The sequence below is a fragment of the Loxodonta africana genome, chromosome 3 (genome assembly GCF_030014295.1).
Source record: "Loxodonta africana isolate mLoxAfr1 chromosome 3, mLoxAfr1.hap2, whole genome shotgun sequence".
Lineage (NCBI taxonomy): Eukaryota > Metazoa > Chordata > Mammalia > Proboscidea > Elephantidae > Loxodonta > Loxodonta africana.
The window spans coordinates 138,012,063-138,027,616 of NC_087344.1; positions in this window are offsets into that span (position 1 = coordinate 138,012,063).

The window sequence follows — 15,554 nt, forward strand, 5'->3', positions numbered from 1 at the left end:
TGAAGGTTTACGGAGAAAACAACTTTCTCGTTAAACAATTAACACACATGTTGTTTTGTGACATCGGTTGCTAATCCAAAGACTTGTCGACACTCTCCCCTTCTTGACCCTTCGTTCCCCATTACCAGCTTTCCCATCCCCACCTGCCTTCTTATCCCTGCCCCTGGGCTAAATGCTTTGATTTTTGCAAATTGTACTTCCTACTTCACCTTTAGACTACTGCTTTCTTTCCATGATGACAAACTGTATAAATAAAGAGATAGTATTAGTTACAAATACACTGACTTTGCCTATAGTCATGACTGTAAACAATATTTTTTGTCATCAGATTGTGGCATTATGGAAGTAGTGTCTATTTCTAAATTGAAAGTAAAGTGAAAAATTGATTTATTAAATGTCCATCATGTGCCAGACACTATTCTAGATGCAGGGAGTACAACAGAGAATAAGAAAACAGTCCTTGACTCACAGTACTCATGACACAGATGAAGCTGACAATAAACAAGTATATGAAAACAGACACAATGTCAGTGCATATGCAGGGAAGAAAAAATGATCAGGAGATAATATGGGTGTGCCTATGCATGTATGTGTGTGTGTGTGTTTAAGAGAAATTGTCAGAGAGAGAGAACACAAAGCCTTTGCTTTTTGTGCTTGCTGTTCCCTGTGCCTGGAATAGCTTATCCAAGATTGATCATTGAATGGCTGCCTGCTCTGTGTCATTTTGGTATCAACCCAGAACTTGGTATGTTGGAAAAATAGTAAGGCCAGAGTGGCTGAAGAAACATGAGCTGGAGTAGAATGGCAAGGAGATGAGATTAGAGGTAGGGAGGGAGGTTCAGATCATGTTGGGCCTTGTAGACCATGCTAAGAATGTGGCTCTTTAATTTTAATGAGCAATCATTGATAAGTTTTGAACAAGGGAGTATTATTACTTATTTATGTTTTCAACCATCTGGTTCCTATATGTGTGCCAAGGGATGTATTATAAATTTGACCTACTTCGATATCAGCAATATTCCTGATAAACTATCTGATACAGCACTGTTTTCACTTTTTGATAACTGAATGTAAATGAGAAGATGCAGTTAATAATCTTATAATCAGATGTGTTTAAAACTAAAGCCAGAAACTGGGTCCACTTCAAGATATTTTTATCACAAATGGTCAGGAAAGGTGGAAGAAAAAAAGTGTTACGATGTCTATAAAAACAAAAAATTAGAAAGGACCACTTGAGATCAGCTGCCTACAGCTTGCCTTTTTAGGGCTGGAATAAGTGATTGTTTATATTCTTTGTGTAGATTTACAGGTATAAAGATTTCATATGTTCCTTAGTTTTTGTCATTATTGTTAGCTGCTGTCAAGTAGTCTCATCCATGCTAATATTTTATCACTCAGACATAGAGAGGTTTTTTTAAAATATATATGGTGATATATACATCCAATTAAACTCTCTCGTGCTTTATTAAACTCTCCCTGATCTGATGTCAAAGTAGAAAACAACTGCTCATTACTCTTATAAAAAATCTAGTTAAAAAGAATAGTTTATTCAAACTTAGCAAGTTTTATCTTCCCTAGGATAAATGATTGCAACTTCTTTAATCTTTTCTCTACTTCTATCACTTCAATTTTTTTTCCTGTTCTCAAAACAATCTACTTTAAAGTATTACTTGCTTTTTGTACAATATGTCACGTGAGTTGTTTAGAAATGTGTGTTCCATGTTTAACAATTTAACATAGTTCAAATGAAGGGAGAAAGATGACAGTATTCAACACATGTTTTTGTGGAAATCTGTTAGAGTTATCACATAGGTATGGGCTTCACTATACGTGTTATATATGTATTGATATATGTATACAGAGAGAAGCCCTGGTGGTGCAGTGGTTAATCGCTTGGCTGCTAACTGAAAGGCTGGCAGTTGGAACCTACCAGCCACTCTGTGAGAGAAAGATGTGGCAGTCCGCTTTTGTAAAGTTTACAGCCTCAGCAACCTTATGGGGCAGTTCTACTCTTTCCTATAGTGTCGCTATGAGTTGAAATTGACTCAGCACCGATGGGTTATGTGTATATATATACATATATATTAAGTGATATATATATACTTAAGTCGTGTGTGTGTCTATATATATATATATATATATCACTTAACCACTGCACCACCAGGACTCCATATATATATACACACATACATATTGTACACACACATTCATTTCTCATTGTAGCACATAAAAAACTGACATAAATATGACCATTTCCCCAACATCGGAATTACTGTAGGTCATAGACATAGTATGGATAGATAGATCCTGCTGTAGGGAAACATGTTGTTAAATGTTATCTTGTTGATTCCTTCTCATAGTGACCCCATGTGACAGAGTAGAATTGCCTCATAGGATTTCCTGGGTTGAAATCTTTATGGAAGCAGATCTCCAGGTTTTTCTACAGCATACCACTGGGGGGGTTTGAACCACCAAACTTTTGGTTAGCAGCCAAGTGCTTAATTGTTTGCCTCACCAGGCCTTCTTGTAGGGAAACATAAGGCTCCTGTTACTCTATTTGATGGCATAATAGTCAAATGGGAGGTGTACTAAAGGAAAGGATCCTGAGCAAGAATCCATCATCTGTGGCCCATCAATCTTGTTAACCTCACTAAGCCTCAGTTTTCATTATTTTGTGATAATTTAAATTAGAAATGTAGAGTCTAACACACTGCCTAGCAAAATAGGAACTAAAAAAGTTAGCATCTTTTTCCCTAAAGAAAAATAAAATTCACTGCATAAATTACACTGACTTTAAAACACCCAAAAAAGAATATCACCTGTGAATAATGAGCTTCTTTAAAAAAAAAAAAAAAGATAAAGTGCATGATACCAAGGGATCAAAAACTACTCTAAAGCAAGGATGAGAAGGTAAGGGGACAGAGAAACTAGAGTACTGGAAATGGTACAACCAGAAGGGAATGAATGAGAATAATAACATATTGTGAAAAATGTAACCAATATCACTGAATAATTTGTGTAGAAATTGTTAAACGGGAACCTAATTTCCTGTGTAAACTCTCACTTTAAACACAAAATATTTTTTAAAAAATAAGTAGGCTATTATAATAGTCATTTCATCTAAAACAAACACACAAAAATCACAAATTTTTAATGTTTTAAGAAGTCCTCCAAAAAGAAATCAGGTATTAGAAAATCTATTAAAATGTGTCTGTTTCTCTATCTTTAAATTCAAATTCTTGCCGTGATTAAACAAAAAATTATATGTGTAATATCCTGGGCATATAAAGTCAGCTGTTTTTATTAGCTCTAGGTGAAATTAAAGAGCTAGGCACTGGAGTTTTAGGTGAAATTAATGATTAAGCATGCATGGTTCATCAGAGGACGCGACACAACGATCAATGATAGTTAAGGCTCGTACAGATGGGAAGGTGGCTCTGTCCATATATTCTCGTCATTCATTATCGGCTACAACAAGTGTGGGCCAGGAAAATCTTTCCCTACAACAATAGTGGATGCCAAGATCCTAACCGCTCAGTACAATCTCTCAGAAAGAAACATTTGGTGGCCTTTAAATAGAAAGTATGATGCCAAAAGAATGCTTTTGGTTCCACATTTTTAATCTCCAAATTGCAAACAGTTATGCTGAAAAATGCTTCTCGACTGAAAGATGTATTCTTTTCTTCAGGGGGCCAAAGTCAATTCCAAAATATGTTAACGTTATTCTATCCTAAAGGTGGTGCTGCAGAGGACAAGAAATATCATAAGGTCCTGAAGAAACAAACTTCTGTGTGTGTGTGACACAGATGGTGGGAATAAATTATGAGACTTGATAAAAAAAAAAAAAAAGCAGTTCAATTTACTCAGTTTTAAAATCTATTTGGATATTTATCAAAGATCACATTGTGAAATGTATTTGTGCTACTTGGAGGAGTCATGCTAATCAACAACCCCTAGCCCCCCAATAAAAATAGCAATGAAGAAGAAAAAAACTACAGGGAACACTTTAAATTGAAGTCTAAAACAGGATGGACCAGTTGAATTTACTGGTTCAGTAATGACTCATTTTGAGCAAAAGTGTACTGAGTGGTAGATTCTTAGAGCTTGCCAATAATGGTTTGTCTTGCAATTTAAATCCTAAATTTTAAATTCTTGGTTTTAAAAGGATTTCCTGCCAAGAAGATGGTTTGATAAATACTATTGCATTTAATTATTAAAGTCTTTTAAAAGATTACATTTAAAGATGCATACCACACTAAGTTAAAGCTTTTATCTATATTCAGCAGGTTGTCGTTAAACAAACTGAGGTACTTCAGCATAATACTAAATTCACCTTTCATCTCCCCCACCTCCCCAACAAAGATGGGAACAAAACTCAAATTTCCTCTTGGCTTTCTAATCTCAAAAATCAAACAAATAACAGTTGCATAGAAACTTCAAATGAGATGACTTTAACAGTATCTGCTTCGTTTAATGCAACTTGTAAATTCATAACTAGGTTGTAGCCCTGATGGTATTAACAATATTTTGCCAAGTTGTGTCAAGATTTAAAAATTCTGAGAAGAAAACTACTAGATGAAATCAGTGAACACTTTTCCTGTTAAAACAACATTAACTGTAAAAAACCTAATATTTTTTCTTCATTGAATAAAATATAAGTTTCCATGACTGGCAAGAATGAAAAGACAAAAATATAGGATACTAAATATATTTTGCAGGGACTAGAATTTCACCACTAACTATAATTTCGCAAACATTTTTCTCTCTTTTTTTAAAAGTCTGCTGGACAGAAAAAGAAAGGTGAATACATTACAAAAGCATCTAAAGCTCTTTGTTCACAGACATACCAGAAGAAAATCAGTTGTATAAACACGAGTCAACTGTCAAAATCTCCCTTAACAATTACCAATATAATATTAATACATCATTTACATAATAAAAAATTTTTACTATGCATTTATAGCATAGATGCAACAATATCATATATTGGTATAAGTATGTGTGTATATGTGTGTGCCACACATACAATGGCACAAACATGTAATATATCAGTTCCTCTAAAAATGTTCAAGTACTTCAGGTATGGTTATTCTGCCTAAGATACACGCTACCAAATCATCTTTCCCCTGCACTCTGCAAATCAGATGCAAATTAAAAACATGCATATTTGATAACATTTTCAATATATAGAGAAGAGACTATCAGGATCTTTGAAAAAACAAAACTAATGAAACTCTTTGAATATGTTCAAGACAAAAAATAAATGGAAAATAGTTTCAAATTTATTGAAAATACTATAGATATTTTGCAGGGATTATCGTGATTATCGGAAACTCTGGTGGCGTAGTGGTAAGTGCTACGGCTGCTAACCAAAGGGTTGGCAGTTTGAATCTGCCAGGTGCTCCTTGGAAACTCTATGGCACAGTTCTACTCTGTCCTATAGGGTCACTATGAGTTGGAATCGACTCAACGGCACTTGGTTTGGTTTTTTGGTATTGTGATTATCTAATATTGTTGAGCTACTAAGACAAGAAGGAGAACAGGAAACATGTTTCAGAGTAAGCTCCTAGCTTAGTGTTTTTCTGACTGACATACATGATAAACTTCAATTTTTATACATCAAAAGACGCACTGGGGTGGGTACCGTTTAGGAAGTGCACAAACATGTTGACTTTTAATCCACTAGTTCTTTCAGTCAGCAAATATTTAGAACACAGCTCTTTGCTGTGTACAGCATGTAAGCTGAGGGATTCAGAGATGAATAAGACATAGTGCTTGCCCTTGAACAATTCTCTTTTGTGGGTGAGCACACCAAGCCAGTTGCTGTCGAGTCAATTCTGACTCATAGCAACTCTACAGGCCAAAGTAGAAACTGCACCATAGGGTTTGCAATGAGTGGATGGTGGAGTTGAACCACCAATCTTTTGGTTAGCAGCCAAGCTCTTAACCTCTATGCCACCAGAGCTCCTTATGCGTGAGACAAATCCATAAATGTTCAATAAATAAAAAAATGTTCAATATTAAGTTCTAGTATGGAAGCTTGAAAAAATGGTAAAGGATTGCAACCTATTAGATGTTTCATGCATTCATAAAATATATTTATTGAGCACCTGCAATATGCCAGGCACTGGTCCAGACACTGGGGATATGGCAGGGAACAAAACAGAAAAACAACCCCGCTCATGTGAATCCTACCTTCCAGTCCGAGGAGGCAGAAATAAACAAACACATAATTAAAACAAATAGAACATGAGCTTGTAGTAAGTGATATGGAGAAAAATAAAGCAAGGAAGGGGGCACAATGAACGTGCGAAATGAAAGTTGCACTTTAAAATGTGGTGGCCAAAGAAGGCCTTGAGGAGGTGACATTTAAGCAAATGCTTGAAGCCATTGAGGGCTGCCCGTCAGGCCATCTGGTGCAGTATCATTGCAGGCAGAGGGAACAACAAATGGAAAAACCTGTATGGTGATGGCATGAACAAGAACAGCAAGTCTTAGGGGGAGAGAAGCAACAAGCAGTTAGATTACATATGCCTTGTAGATAGGTCACGTATAGGACAGAGTAGAACTGCCCCATAGGGTTTCCAAGGAGCAGCTGGTGAATTTGAACTGCTGCCTTTTTTTTTTTTTTTTTGCAGCCCATCTTCAACCACTGCACCACCAGGGCTCCTCCCCAAAAGATTACAGCTTAGGAAACTGTATGGGCAGCTTTACTCTGTTCTATACAGGGTTGCTATGAGTCAGAGTTTACTCGGTGCAATGTTTTTTGTTTTTTTTTAATAGAATTGTTATGAGTCAGAATCGACTCGATGACACACAACAACAACATCAATCTTTATGCGGGCAGATGGCCCAGTCTTTTCTCCCTGGGAGTAGCAGGGTAGGTTTGAACCACCGACCTTTTGGTTAGCTACCAAGCACTTAACCACTCACCAAGGTACCTCTGGAGCCCCAGTGGCTCAGTGGTTAAGAGCTACAGCTTCTAACCATAAAGGTCAGCAGTTCGAATCCACCAGCCGCTTCTTGAAAACTCTATGGGGCGGTATAGGCCGCTATGAGTTGGAATTGACTCCACTGGTAATGGGGTTTTTCATGATACCTCTATTATTTTTCAGTGGGCCTAGCACATAGTGGGCACACAATTATTTGTCATGTAAATGAATGGTGAACAAATATAGTGGGAAAAAAAATTTTTTTTTTACCTCAAAATATGTAAGATATTGAAATGGTGAGAATATTTCATCTGATTCAATTTTTGAGGATTACTAAGTAGGCACACTTTACATGCAGTATATTCTATGAGTTAAATAATATCCAGTGTTGATAATGCAGCTTAGTTCCCCTGGGAAGCAGAATCTGAGATAGAAATGCGCAAGCAGGGAGTTCACTGGGATGTGCAGTATGGATGAAGGCCTGTAGGAAAAATGGAAATGAAGCAGTATGGACAAAGGGAGAAGTTGAATTTATTGCGTTCACAACAAATGTCTGAGATGACCCCTCCAGGGGCCTCTGAAGTTGTAATGCTCTTACAAAGCTGTCTTGAATTGAAGCTAGGGCTCGGCTTCTATGCCTCCACATCAACCAGTTATTGGATGTCTCATACCCTTGGGAGGGGCATGGACGTTTAGTTAGATGGCTGTCTTCTGCCAGGGGCAATTTCCAGAGAGAGATTCACAGAGAACTAACTCTTAGCCACCAACACTCCCAGCAACTAAGGAAATGAGTGCCTCAATCTTGAATAGGTTGAGCCATGGGGTGGGTATCTGAGAGACTCAGCACAGAATTCACTACAGATGACCAGAGGAACAATAAATAATTTATTGAAGGTTCCCACTCAGTCTCAGATATAAATGAACTTGTAACTATGAAACAGTAAAATTGCAGCAAGAAAATAAATAGACAGCTTTAAATGCCAGATGCTGAAACTGTTTTTGACTTTTTGATGGTGAGAGATAAGCAACAAGCTTGAGGAGAAGGCTTCTAAGTAATGAGGGAAATTCTTTCAGGAAATACTGATTCCGGAGGATATTTTTTCACCGCTTTCAGTCAGAGAAGTCTATAAACCTCCAACTCCAACCACATTGTACCCAAAAGCTTTCATAGTCAATGATACCTTAACAGAATTTTTTTCCAGAGGGTGAGCATTAGAGAATTATATCTTTAAATTTTTAATATTTTATGAACATTGTATGGCATTTTGCAATTTGTAAAATACTGTTGCCTACATTCTGACATTTGGTTCTCACAATAGCCCCATTCAGTTAAACTGAAAAAAAGAAAAAAAAAAAAAACCCGTTGCCATCCATTTGACTCATAGTGGCCCATAGGACAGAGTAGAACTGCCCATAGGGTTTCCAAGGAGTGGCTGGTGGATTCGAACTGCTGACCTTTTGATTTAGTAACCAAACGCTTAACCACTGCTCCACCGGGGTCCCTCAGTTAAGCTACTTACTCAAAATCACTAATGGCAATTGTGTTTTTCAGCTAATAGCTTAAAGTTTGTGACCACAGAGATAATGTCTTTCTTACCCACTAAACCCGTTGCCCACCCTATTGTCCATTGAGGTATCATTTATGCTTATCACAGTGCCTGAAATTTTACCCTTGCCATTGAGTCAATTCTGACTCATAGCTACCCTATAGGACAGAGTAGAACTTCCCCACAGGGTTTACAAGGAGTAGCTGGTGGATTCCACCTTTTGGTTAGCAGACGAGCTCTTAACCACCAAACAATAAAAAAAACCAAACCTATTGTCATCGAGTCAATTCTGACTCATAGTGACCCTACAGGACAGAGTTAGAACTGCCCCACAGGTTTTCCAAGGAGCGCCTGGTGGATTCAAACTGTTTCCCACCAAACAATAAAAAACATAGCACTCAATAAATAATTGTGGAACAAATCTTGAGAGGGAGTTTTAGTTTCTCCATGTTATCTGTGGAAACCCTGGTGGCGTAGTGGTTAAGTGCTACAGCTGCTAACCAAAGGGTTGGTAGTTCAAATCTGCCCAGCACTTCTTGGAAACTCAATGGGGCTGTTCTACTCTGTCCTATAGGGTCGCTATAAGTCAGAACCGACTCGACGGCAATGGGTTTGTTTTTTTTTGGCTTTATGTTATCTGTGCTTCTTTGCATTTCATGGAATTTACATAATATATATTTACATAATGGTATTAAAGGAAGAAGTCTAAGCTGCACTGAAGGCATTGGCAAAAAAACAAGGCTTCAGGAACTGAAGGATACAAATTGAGATGTATCAACAAAAGGATGCAAGGCAGGAAGCGCCCACTCCATCTATGCCAAGAAATTTGGAAGACCGCTACCTGGCCAACTGACTGGAAGAAACCCATATACGTGCTCATTCCAAAGAAAGTGATCCAACAGAATGCAGAAAGCTGTATGCTGAGCCAATGATCCAATAAGCTGGGCTCTATGAAGAAGAACATAGCATTAGGGTTGGAGGAAGATTCATTAACAACCTGAGATATGCAGATGACACAGCATTGCTTGCTAAAATTTAAGGTGACGTGAAGCACTTACTGATGAAGATCAAAGACTGCAGACTGCAGTCTGGATTACACCTGGACATAAAGAAAGCAAAAATCCTCACATCTGGACCAATAAGCAACATCATGATAAACAGAGAAAAGACTGAAGTTATCGAGGATTTCGTTTTCCTTGGATTCACAATCAACACACGTGGAAGCAGCAGTCAAGAAACAAATGACACATTGCATCGGGCAAATCTGCTGCAAAAGACTTCTTTAAAATGTTAAAAAGCAAAGATGTCAGTCACTTTGAGGACTAAGGTGTGCCTAACCCAAGCGATGGTATTTTCAATCACCTCATAAAATTCAGTCACCTCATATGCATGCAAAAAGCCAGGCAATGAATAAAGAAGCCCGAAGAAGAATTGATGGCTTTAAATGGTGGTGTTGGCAAAGAATATTGAGTGTACCATAGGCTGACAGAAGAATGAACGAATCTGTCTTTGAAGTACAGCCAGAACACTCCTTAGAAGCAAGGATGATGAGACTTTGTTTTATGTACTTTTGACATGTTATCAGGAGGGACTAGTCCCTGGAGCAGAACATCATGCTTGGTAAAGTTGAGGGTCCAAAAAAGAGAGGAAGACCCTCAAGGAGACAGATTGACATAGTGGCTGCAAAGATGGGCTCAAACATCGCAATGATAGGATGGCACAGGACCTGGCAGTGTTTTGTTCTGTTTTACATAGGGTCGCTATGAGTCAGAATCTACTTGATGGCACTTAATAAAAACTACAACATAATATATATGCTTATATGTAGCATTCACATGTATATGTACATATACAGGATATATAGCATATTTAAATGATTAAATCATATTTAGTTTATTCTATAAAATATTACCAGACATAAAACTGATGATCTTTTTTAATAGGAATACTGGAAATATTCGAACCCAAAAGATTGTTTGTCCTTATCTTCTTGGTCAGTTTGGATAGGTATTAAGTTGGGCCTAGAAAATCAGATGAGCAAAATCATAGGTCTCATGATCAAAGTCTTTGACTTGTTGGGGGAAGTTTGCCTAGGCAAGGAGTTAAGTGTCTGTAAAAAATTTTTTACTTAATGCTAGGCTACAGGGGGAAAAATGAAGGCATATGGAAATGTGAATTTTTATTGTGTTTCTAAATTTGTGCTATTGAATAACTTTTCAACTGTAAAATTAAAGATGACTCATAGGCCTTGCTTTTGACTATGGTAATATTCATTTGAGTAACGTTAATGATTAGGCTGAGATGCATTTTGGTAAATTGGCACACTATTAGATGAGCTATCTCTCCAAAGCCTACAAAAAATTAACGTGGAACACCTGATATTTGACTATGCTTCCAGATGGAGGGACAGCTTGACAAATGCCATCATAATTTACAACTTTTAAAAAGTGTGGTGTGAATGCATTTGTGGTAAGCTTTGAACAGCTTGGATTATTTACAGGTACAACTGTGTTTAATGTGGAATTTCAATGAATTTAAAATATTACTAGATTCAATCATTGATCACAGAATATAGGTGTGGCATTTGAGCGGTATGATTAGATGCCTTAACTAAATATCTTAGAACAGGAATGCATCTGTTTGGTGAGATTGGGGGAGGGAAGGTGGTAAAATAGCATTTGAATTTTAGATTTGATTGTTGACCGTCACTGATGAAATGCTCATCTTTGCTAAGACAGCATATTTTTTACTTATCCTCTATAGTGGTTTGGAAGAATAATAATCAAAGAAAATAAATATGGAACCAAACGCCCAACCCTTAAGGCTAAATTGGAAGTATGGATTACTAACCAATAAAAGATTTGTATTATAGTGAAACCTGCAAAAGCACAAAAGTCTATGTCCCTGAAGGTTAGGAAATCGAACACTGAACCTTACTGATAAAATTGGAGAAAGAATGGTGATAGTGTATATCTAAGAGTGTATAAATAACTGGGAAGGGAGCTTTGAAGGTGGGTAAGATACGGTTATAGACAGATGAAATAGTTCATTAAGAGGCATTTTGAAAATTGAAACATTATTCCATGAAAAGGGAAGTAGTTGACATGACAGATTTTAACTAGATATTCACTGAGATATTATGATTTATTTCTCAGCAAGAAGTGGAGCACTGAGAAGAATACATGGTAAAGTGAACTAAAATGAACTGCTTAGGGCATCAGGCAACTCGGTATCTACTGTGTTCATTTACCGAGTATTCTTGGTCTCCTACATTTCAGTTAGGAGTTGGGTATCCAGGAAAGAAACAAGCCAGACATGGGCTATCTCTTCCTGAAGCTTATGTTCTAAATGAGACATATTAAGCAAGCCGCTCTCAAATAAATAAACAAATAATATTTGATAAGGTTATAAATAAGGGATAAAAAAGGCCTCAAGAAAGAGAACAACAGAGACAGGGTGGATCTAATTTAGTTGATGGTAGAGGTGGGGTAGGTAAGGCTTCTCTGAGATCTAAACAAGCAGAAGGTAAAAAAGAGTGTCCTGTGTGGTGGGCATGGAGCAAAGTGAGAAAAGTGGTTGGACTATGGAAAGATTGCTTTGTGGTTGAAATGTAATGAGTGAGGGTGAGAGTGACCCTCAATGAGGCTGGAGGGGGAGGAGGGGTAGGTTGTTCAGAGGTCACTCTAATGAATTTGTATTTTATTCTGACAGCAGTGGCAACCACTGAAGGATTTATCTTGGAGTTAGGGGTGTGGCGGAATGAAACAATTAATAGTTTTTAAAGCTCAGTCTAGAGTGGAGAGGGGCAAGAGTAGAAGCTGGAATACCAGTGGCTTGGACCTTGATGAATGCAGTGAAGAGAAGAAAGGAAGAAAGATTCAAGATTTTTTTAGGGGGTTGAAACCTGAGAGCTTGAGAACAGATTAAATGTGGGTGGCAGTTCAAAGCCACCAGCCACTCCTTGGAAACGCTATGGGGAGGCAGTTCTACTCTGTCCTACATGATCGCTATGAGTCAGAATTGACTCGACAGCAACAAGTTTGGGGTTTTTTTTCGTTGTTGTTATTTTTGGTAGGATAGTTCCAAATTTTCTATTTAACTTTCTAATTTCTCTTAAAACTACTACTTGATTAAAGAAAAATGTATACATTTGCTAGTGTTAGGTTCTGGAAGATAATGGGATAGCTTGTTCAGAGAGGCCTTCTGCAAACACCCAATGTGGTGAGCACCCATACTAAAACACCGCTTGCCACCTAGTCGATTCCAACTCATGGAGGCCCCATGTGTTTCAGAGTAAAACTGCACTCTATAGGTTTTTCAATGGCTGTGATCTTTTGGAAGCATATAACCAAGCCTTTCTTCAGAGGCACCCTTGTGAGGATTCTAACTGCCAACCTTTTGATTAATAGAAGCGCCCTTAAGTATTTTTGCCACCCAGGTACTCCATGCACCAGTTATTCTGTCATATTCTTTTTTTATATTTTAAGCAGGGCTCACAGTCTCTTGTTATTTTGTTTACTTGTATACTTTGGGTATCAGCTTTGTAAGAGTGATGTGTATTCTCGAAGACTATATCTAGAGAATGTAACCCAGTGTCTGGCCCATTAAAGATTCTCACTAAATATTTGCTGAATGAAATAATGAATGAACTAATGAAAGAATAACAATGAAGAGGAAATGTTTGACTTCAGACGATGATAATCTAGCCTAGAGGATTAAGAAATGTGATAAAAGGCCTTAATAACAGTAAGTAGAAAGTGTTATGGATGAAGAGAGAAGGCTGCATCTAACTTGGGGTGAGAGGAGCCTGGAGGTCTGGAGTCCAGATAGCCTCACAAGTAAGGTGAATATTTTCTGGATTGGGACCATCATCTCTCAGTGAAATTATTCCCCTTTTACCCAGCAAGCTCTAGAGCAAAAACATAAAGAAAACCAAACCCATTGCTGTCAAGTCAATTCTGACTCATAGTGATCCTATAAGAAAGGGTAGAACTGCCCCATAGGGTTTCCAAGGAGCACCTGGTGAATTCAAACTGCTGACCTTTTGGTTAGCAGCCGAGCTAGCTCTTAACCATTATGCCACCAGGGCTCCAAACTTAAAGAACAACTTTTGAAGAGGGCTTCACATACCTGAATAATAGCTTTTATTAAGTGCCATTACAAACAATCGTCCTGCAAAGATACAACCTTGAATTTGTAGTACCCAGAGCACTAACTACATGCTGCTTCTAGCTGTAGACATTTGAGCTCACCTCTCTCTCCTCTCCTGGACTGTAAATTCTTGGAAGACTCCTGATTTTACATCCTGCACAGTATCTAGCCAATGCCCTGACTTCATTTTTATTGGATGGATGAAAGAACATCTACTACTTCACCCCTGAGTAGTTCCTGAAGGCAGTTGCCAGCAAGACAATGTTTCTGCAAATTGTGGGCTTTATTTTGGTGTGCTGATGGTTTTTACCTCTAAAGGTTCCCTGGGTGGTGCAAATAGTTCAGCTCTTAATTACTAACTGAAAATTTGGCAGTTTTAACCCACGCAGAGGCGCCTCAGAAGACAGGACTGGTAATCTGCTGCCAAAAGGTTACAGCCTTGAAAACTCTGTGGAGCAGTTCTACTCTGGATACTTGGGGTCGCCATGATTTGAGGATGACTCCATGACAACAAACAACAACAACAATTTGACTTAAAAGTGTTTTGCTGTGCTATAATTTTATTTGTAAAAGCAATTAGAGTGCAAGATGACCATGGGCGCAAAACGGTTGAAAACCTGGTGAAGAAAATGATGTAGAAATGAAATATCTTTCATAGAAACGCCTCCACACCCTTCCTCTACCACTCACCACCCTCCATGAGATCTTCTCTTACTCTTAAAGTGAGGAAAATAAGCCTTCACTACACTATATTTTTCAAGCTAAAAAACTGAAGAAAAATTTGAGCCTTGAGGTGCAATTTTGAAGGACTCTTCTTTGTGCAAAATATTGAACAACACAGGAAGTTAAGAAGTACACAGATTCACTGTACCAAAAAGAATTGGTCAACATCCAGCCATTTCGGGAAATAGCACATGATCAAGAACCGATCAAGAACAAATCGAAGGAAGAAGTCCAAGTGACAGTGAAGGCATCGGTGAAAAACAAGGCTCCAGGAACTGAATGGAATGCCAGTTGAAATGTTTCAACAAATGAATGTTGTGCTGGAGGTGCTCACTGGTCTATGCCAAGAAATTTGGAAGACAGCTACCTGGTCAACTGACAAGAAGGGATCCATATTTGTGCCTATTCCAGAGTGAGGTGATCCAACAGACTGTGGAAATTACCAAATATATCATTAATATCACACAAGAGTAAAATTTTGCTGAAGATAATTCAAAAAACAGTTGCAGCAGTACATCAAGAGGGAACTGCCAGGAATTCAAGCTTGATTCAGAAGAGGTCACAGAACAAGGGATATCATTGCTGATGTCAGATGGACCTTGGCTGAAAGCAGAGAATATCATAAAGATGTTTACTTGCATTTTATTGACTACGCAAAGGCATTAGGCTGGGCGGATCATAACAAATTACGGGTAACATTGTGAGTAATGGGAATTCCAGAACACTTAATTGTGCTGAGAAGGAACCTGTACATAGACTACAGGCGATCATTCAAACAGAACAAGGGCATATCGCGTGGTTTAAAATCAGGAAAGGTGTGCTTCAAGGCTGTATCCTTTCACCATATTTACTCAATCTGTATGCTGAGCAATTAATCCGAGAAGCTGGATTATATAAAGAAGAATGGGGCATCAGGATTGGAGGAGGATTCATTAACAACCCTCGCTATGCAGATGACACAATCTTGCTTGCCCCAAAGGAAGCGGACTTAAAGAATTTACTGATGAGACCAAAGGCTGTACAGCCTTCAACACAAATTACTCCTCAACATAAAGAAAACAAAAATCCTCAAAACTGGACCAATAAGCAACATCATGATAAATGGAGAAAAGATTGAAGTTGTCAAGGATTTCGTTTTACTTGAATCCACCATTAATGCCCGTGGAAGCGGCAGTCAAGAAATCAAACGACGTACTGTGTT